Consider the following 7,967-nt stretch of genomic DNA (forward strand, 5'->3'; position numbering starts at 1 on the left):
CCTCGGGGCCAGCAGGAACACATTACAATATATGGATTTTCTGCTTGGTAGATTCCTGCAAGAATCTGTCTCATAGGTGGCACCGATTGACGATGACCCGACGAGGCGTAGTCAACGAAAAGACGCTACGAAGCCAAAATTGCATTTTCCAGCTGACTCGCCCTGCTCTGTCTCCGCTGAGGCTTCCGCTTCAGTTTGACAGCTGATCACTGTCCGGCACGTGCTGCCTGGGAGTCTCGGTCTTGTCCCGATGAGGCCGAGAGCCAAAGTGACAGTGATCGCGTCTTAAGTAACTAGCAGCTCAAGAATTCGCAAATATCCAAGTGTTTTTCTGCAGAGATCGTGACCACATAAAACCAAAGTACTTTGAAGGCCTTACCTGCTTTTCTTAACTCAGATGTACTGACTGCCTATCGTGGAGACAGAGCCAAAGGTTTGCCCGGTGCTGCGTTGGTGACACACCGGTGACGATGCAGAGGTTCTGCTTTCCTGTCTGTCATCCGAGAGTTGAAATGAAGCGCACATATCGCTATCATGCAAGACGTAACGTGCTGAGCACACAGGAGCTGTGGGAACGAAGTGTTGACCCCGCGGGGATGAGACAGAGATCGGGTCCAGCCGGAAAGCACCAGACGTGCCTCGTGAATGAGGCGGCTTCCGAGCCGAGGGCTGAAACTTCCCATTTGCATGGGACTGCGGATGACATGCGGGAACCATGTTAGTAAAGATGGAACGGAGGTGGGAGAGGGCCGGGCGATTATCTGAAAACGCGGACAGAAGTTACACTCGAATGAAATACAAGCGAGTGAAGGTCTGCGATGTTGATATACTCGAAAGTTCTACTGGGTGAGACTGAGAGATGTGAAAGTCATTATAAAGAATGTGTGTCATTTTAAAGAGGTTGGCAACCTGCATAGATGAACGAAAGAAGTGTAGGCAGATGGAGAGAGAGACGACCAGCTGGGTGTTATTTTGTTTAATTTTATTAGAGCCATGCACACTGATACTGTTATTAGACCCATGGTCTGGGTCAGGCAGCCAAGGCACGAGGAAGATAAAGGACCCGACAAGGTCCCCCAGCTGATAACTGACCTGGCGGAGTTCAAGTGCATTCATCCTGACCCAGAGCCTGGGCCGGTGGCATCCTGCCTTCCAGTGGGCGCAGGAGAAGGCCAGCACAGAGCTCACCCGCTGAGGTGCAGCCTAGTCACACGGGAGCGTGGAGTTCTCATCAACCACACATCCCACCCGACAGCCTTTCTGCTCGAACCTGTCTGATATCGGGCTCTCCCTGATCCTTATAGCTCATTATTTTTCCAAGGAAATTTGAATTTTGAACATAAGATGTAAAGGTCACACAGAGATGTCACATATATGCCATCGTGAGACCTAAATCAGTATTACATGCTGCCTTGACTTTCTGGCCTAAGTTCCTCGCCCCTCTGTGTTCCTGCAAGTGAAGTCCCCTGGCCACACAACCGTCCTTATGAAATGGACCAAATGGTCCCTGCTCATCTCTGAGCGCTGGGTCCTGTTTCCTGGCCAGCCTGGAATAAGTCGAACAGGACAATCCTGACTCCCTGTGAAACCGGGGCTCCCACCTCTTCATACCACAGAGCCTGCTTCCCACAGTCCCTGGGTGTCCGCTGTCCTGACTGCAGCCCCCACGAGGCATGTGGCACGTGGCGTCCTGGTGTTAGCATCTTACATTAGATGGTACATTTGTCACAACTGTTGAACCGTTATCGATATGTTAGTATTACCGCCCACACTGCATTTAGATCCTCTTAGTTTTTGCATAATGTTCTTCTGTTACAGGACATTATGTTATGTTTGTTATCATTCTCCTTAGGCTCTTCTTGGCTCTGACAGTGTCTCAGATTTTCTTTGTTTTTCATGACCTTGACCGTTTTGAGGACAACTGGTCAGTTGTCTTGTAGGATGTCTCTCAGTTGAGACTTGTCAGTTTTTCTCACGATTATGCAGAGACTGTGATCGTTGAGGAATTAGGACCAGAGGGGGACCGTGCCATTCCATCCTATGGCATCAAGGATACGGACCACCGGCGTGACTTGTCACTGTCGATGCTCACTCAGTCACCTGGCTGAGGCGGCATTGTCAGGGTTCGCCACCGGAAAATTATTCTCTCCTCTCTTCCATTCTATCCACTTTAGAAGGAAGTCAGTAAACACAGCCCACTCTTAAGGAAGAGAGTTATACTTTAACCCCTTGAAGGAAGAGTAGCTGCATAAACTTTATGGAATCTTCCACCAAGGAGATTTACCTATTCTCCATTTATTATTTATTATCTATCTATCTATCTATCTATCTATCTATCTATCTATCTATCTATCAATCATCTATCGAATCTATCTCTATATCCATCCATCTACCTATTCAATCCTTTATATCAGTATGGACTCATAGATATTTATAGATTGGGTATATTCTGCCCCTTTCTCCTTTTCAAAAAGATATTTATGGGTAGGGTGACCCAGATTGGACACTTTTTAAAATGAAAGAGCACTATTAATGATTACGATATATATAAAGCGTAAATGGGACTGTCCTGATCAAACTAGAATATGTGGTCATTCAATTTATGGCCCCTAAAACTTAGACAATTATAAATAATGAAGAACTGATTCATATTTTCTTAAAAGCGGGGAAGGAATAACCTCCCAATTCATGTAGGCAACAAGGTCATGTCTGAAAAGAATAATGGAAAGGAAGAGATAGCAAACATTTTGTTTCTGTTAAAGTAAGCAACACATTTATATTCTGCCATGTACATGGTAGACCCGCTGGAGAGTGAGGTGACTAAATATGGGAGATAAATCAAGGAGAACACAGAGAACATTCCATAATTCCTTAAGTATCTATGAACAGTAGTAGCATTTTCAAAACTACTCTGGTCAGACACAGATTTTATTGGAGAGGCGGCAATGAGTGTGTCTTTCAACGTCCGCCGTCATCTAAGTGAATCGAACGGCCGACAGTGTCGGATTAACAGAGAAGGTGAGACTAGACTGAACTGGGCAATGTTAATTGAAGCCAGAGTAATAGAATGAGAAGATATAGATGGAAGGAAAAAAAAAACAACGGAATATCGGGCACTGTTCATATCCATGGCTCGAAAGAAGGAAGAAAAGCCAACAGACGTGGGAAGGAACCTCCAGGGGCCAGGACAGCATCTGTCAGAGAAGCCAAGACTCGAGACTGCACAGTTCTTCCCTGTTCTATCCCGTTACCCGAGTCTCCTCGACTGTGGCACTAAAAAGTGTGAAGGTTGCCAAGAAGAGATGTCTGGTCGACCCAAGAAGAGATGTCTGGTCGACCCATCAGTCGAGGTGGCAACATGGAAAAACCAGAGCGAGACGATCTAAATATGACAGCGATCTCCACAGCAGGAAACGCACAAAGATCGTCGCGCTTTAAAAGACTGGCTCCTTTTCCTAATAAAAATATAAATCGGCAAAGATTATTTCAATTTCTTTTTGTTTCTAAAATGGAAATAAAAATCTCTGCACAAACTGCATCATCACCTGCTATATCACCTGAAATATTCAAGAGACAGCATTTTATGATGAAGACTTTATAATGTTTATAACAGAAATACTACTGTTCTGAGCTATAAGAGAAAGACAGGTGTCGCTCTCAGGTCTCTTCATTTTGGCAGGCACAGGTATGAGTGATTAAATATATTATGGGTAAAACCAACAAAAATAAAAGAGAGAGAGAGAAGTGTGACATAGTACAATTATAAGGTGTTGCCACTGCTTTCTTCAGAAATATGGAACTGTCTGTGGCTCAGGTGCCTCATCTGTGAAATGGTGATAACATTCCCCAAGTCTCATGGAATGGGGCGAAGCAGCATGCGCGCGGCCCAGCGCATAGTGGAGACTCAGTACAGCCGTTCTTAGGCGGGTTGTTTTTACGCGGCTTGAGGTGAGAAAGAAGCTCGTGGTTTGGAAGCCTGACGATGCTCCCGTCTGTTATCCGACGTGCTGAACGTTACGGTCTCACAGCACGAAATGCACTTGAGCCCCGCAATCAAACCACCTCCTTCCACGCCTCTTACCACCTTCCTCAGTTTACCTTGTCACGCCGGATGCTGGGGCACGGGGGGCTCACCGAGCGCCTCTGTACCTGACACAGGGACACGACAGAACCGGGGTGGGGGGGCACGTGCATGCGGGGCCTTTTCCCTGGACACTCAAGACTTTGACAATAAGAATAAAAGACTGACCTGGAAATTGGAGCTCAGAAAAAATATGACTGAAGTTGACCTTATATCACTTGCATCTATATGATATCTTTTAAAGATGTTATTCTTTAGAGGTTCATAGCAAAATTGAGAGGCATACCTGTACAGGTTTCCCATATACCGCCCCCCCGCCCCGCCCCCAGCTTCCCCCAACACACACAGCCTTACTTTGTCAATACCAGCTCCAGATGGAACATTCGTGACAACTGGTGAACCCGCTCTGACAACGTCGTCATCACCCAGAGTCCAGTTTCATCAGAGTCACGCCAGAGACATGTCATGGTATGCGTCCGCTGTCATGGCGTCAGGTGCATCCACCGGCGCAGCACCCGGTGCATCTGCCGTTACAAGGTCAGGTGCATCCGCCGGCGCAGCACTCGGTGCATCCGCCATCCTGGCGGCCGGTGCGTCCACGGTCACAGCGTCAGGTGCATCCGCGGGCGCAGCATCAGAGCAGCACACCCCGAGCCTCCTCTGTGCTTAGTCGTTCCTCCTCTCTTCCCTACAACCGCTGACCTTTCTGCTGTCCGCGCGGTTTCGCCTTTTTCAGAATGTCCCGCAGTTGGAATCATACACTGCGGGGCCTGTTCAGATCGTCTTCCTTCGTTTATCAATAAGCATTTACGGTTCCTCCGTGTCTTGTCCCAGCTTCGGCGTACATTTCTTTTAAGCAACACCTGACATCTTATCATTCGTGACTTTGAGTTTTCTGCTGCCCAGTTGTGCTCAAAACAGTCAAGGTCATGAAAATCATACACTGCGGGGCCTGTTCACCCGTCTTCTGACCCCCGCCTACGTCCTCTGCTCTTCTCCACGAAGGGCGGGAATCTGCCCAAACACCCGTGTGCCAAGCGTTTTCCACAGCGTTTGGCGGGCAGCAGGTGCTTTGTCAGTGCTGAGAGACGGGGAGGTTGGGGCGGGGGACAGAAATGAGGGCGGAGGAGGAGAACCAGGCCTTGTTCATAACACTCACCTCACAAGACGGGGCCTACTATTTCCATATCTTACAAATAACTACACTTAGCCTCAACGGGAGAAAACGAGATTAAAATATGTAGTTAATTCTTTTTAGATACAGGAGTTGGAAGCAGAAACAAACCCTAACACCTCAAACTCTTCAACAGAGAAATTAAAAAACATGCCTCTCAGTGTGTGTGCTGGGAGTATTTTCGATGTCCGGACTCTGACAGCAGTCAGATGTGAGTGTTTGCCTGGTCGAACTTGACCGTTGATAATATCGGGCTAACGGGAAAGGCTTGACGAGTGCTCGGGGCCGCAGCAGTTATGTGGGCACTAGAAAAAACATGCCACATTGCCTCCGGCTGTGTGGAGACCACCTCAGCTGGCTCACAGGTGGCTTCTGGTAGCCACTGGAGAGGCCAGATAAGGGCGATCGGGACGACTCAGCAGAGACCCGTTTCGGGTGGGGACGCGATGGGCCACAGGCTCCAAGGCGGTGTAGGTAAGAGAGGGAGCATCCGTTACATGCAAAGGGAAGGGCTGCGGAAATGACAGACACAGCAGGCTGCAGATTAGCCACGCCCTGTAGATCTCTGAATGGCCTTCTGGAAACTTGCCACACCTACAGGAGAAACGATCTGTAAATAGATGGGACTTGTGGTCCAGAAGTTCCTCCCCCCTCGCAGCCCCCGCCTGAAACTCCCCTCCCATCCTGAGTCAGGAGGTGCACAGTGCACGTAGAATCACGCGTCCTACGCAGGACACTGCCGGGGTGTATAAGCCGTAAGCGAGCTAAGCGGGCGAGCCCGTGCTTTTGTTCTGTCTAGAGCCGCACGCGTTCCGCCCGCCTAATAGACTCTCCTTCCTCTAACAAAGTCGTCTGAGCGTCCAGATTCCCTCCGTCAGGTGTCACTTCCTGCAACATAGGGGCTGCAGGTCCCTACGGACGTTAACGGCACAGTGCTGCCGAATGCGCCAAACCTCTGCCAAGCGCCCGTGAGACCGGCAGGCCAGAGTCAGAGGAGCTTTCAGGGAGTTATGGGTACTCAGGGGAAATTCTCATGCCATGAGATAAGGTGCTATTTTTGTATCATTAATGAAAAACGGAGGGCGACGCTTATTTGGAAAACAGAACGGGTGATGTGCTTCATGCATTGCATAAAGACATTTAGTTTCTAATTTATTTGTCTGCAAGTTCAGAGGAGGTCTTAAAACAATGAGACGATTTCTGCTGATAGCTCCCAAACCGGCTAAATTCAGTAACTCATTAACTTTGCGTTAGCAGTTTGAAAAATGGGCCGCTGACCAATTCTGTAGGAATGGAGCAGGCTGTTTGTTCAACATTGCAAATTGAAATTCCGTTAAGATATCTCATTAGCAACGGTTCTTGAAAAAGAAGAGAATTTGAAATGACCAGACAATGGTATGAGAGGATCAGTCTACTTAGGAATTTTTCAGATAATCACCAGTTTCTGTGAGAAGTGTGAAGTTAAAGAACACTTGAGAGAGAGAAAATATGCTGGCAAGGTAGCATCCTCCATCTCGAAGCCTTCAGAACGCTGTCTAAAGCAGCATCGTGTGTACGAGCGTGTGCGTGTGCGTGACTGTGTGCATGTGCACACGTGTGTGCATGTGCGTGTGCATACGTGTCTGTATGCATGTGTGTATGAATGTGTGTATGAATGTGTGCATGAATGTGTGTGCATGTGTGTGCAAATGCGTGCATGCATGCATGTGTGCATGTGTTTATCTGTGTGTGCATGTGTGCACATGTGTGTGTGCGAGTATTGCGTGTGTGAGTGTGTGCATGTCTGTGTAATACATGTGTTCAAAGAAAGGCACAAGACCCTCTAGTAGCCACGTGCAGGGGAGAGAGTAGTTTATCGTGGGGAGGGTAAAATTTGTTCTTTATTCTTCTGAGTATTTGCTTGAAACCCCTGTAATAAAAGACGGTTTAACAAGAGATCTTTTTAACGTGGATACTTCCTGTGCACGTGGATGAGACCCAGAACAACTGTCCAGCTAAAGACACGAGCGCGGGGAGCGTGGGAGCGGGCGGCCGGCGGCGGGGTCACAGGAAGAGAGCCGTCGGCGGGCGCGGCAGCCGCGCAGGCGCAAGTCAGGGCCTTTTCCCCTGGTAAGAGTCGTTTTCCTAATGCAAAAGGAGACACGCACGACTGGAGATCTCCTTAAGAGATAAATTTCCCTATAGAAAGGCAACTTCGCTGTTTTCGGAGCTCCTTCTGCATCTGCGGATTCTCAGAACAATCAGCTGAAAGTAATCCTTATGCCAAGAGACGGATTTGGGAGTGGCCCGTCCTTTATCACCAAGGACGTGGGACTGTCAGCAAAGAAACGTGCATGTCTCATGGACATACTGCACGCCCTGCATCTACCTCTGAGGGTTTCCGGGAGGAGTAAAAGTAACGATGGCTGTATATTTTTGAAAAAATCATAGAATGTTTACAGTTATAAATGACCGAATATCTAATAAATCAAAGATCGTCTTATCTGGCTCATAAATTCAGAAATAATTATTGCTTAACAATTAAAAAAGAACAAAGGGAGCTTCAAAGGAAAGAAGGAAAAAGGAAGGAAGAAAGGAAGGGCGAGGTGGAAGGGAGTGATGGGGTTCAGGACACAGCACCCCCGAAACATGGCAGAGTGGCATCGCGACTCTGTTAAGCTGGAGGAGTCTGAGAGGACAGAAGCAGGACGGTCACCCCGACCTCCCCACAGG

General features: G+C 48.1%; 1 long non-coding RNA gene across 1 annotated transcript in view; it reads right to left on the bottom strand.

Moving 5' to 3' along the window:
* LOC120614413 (uncharacterized) overlaps positions 1 to 4,604 on the bottom strand; it is a 5,342-nt gene extending 738 nt beyond the window's left edge. The window contains exons 1-2 of the long non-coding RNA XR_005655976.1: positions 4,447 to 4,604; positions 1,271 to 3,455 (exon numbers count right to left, since the gene is read on the bottom strand). This is a non-coding gene — a long non-coding RNA (uncharacterized LOC120614413). The remainder of the gene's footprint in view (positions 1 to 1,270; positions 3,456 to 4,446) is intronic.
* Positions 4,605 to 7,967: the final 3,363 nt, after the last annotated feature.

This window comes from Pteropus medius, unplaced genomic scaffold (assembly GCF_902729225.1).
Source record: "Pteropus medius unplaced genomic scaffold, Ma_sr-lr_union100, whole genome shotgun sequence".
Classification (NCBI taxonomy): domain Eukaryota; kingdom Metazoa; phylum Chordata; class Mammalia; order Chiroptera; family Pteropodidae; genus Pteropus; species Pteropus medius.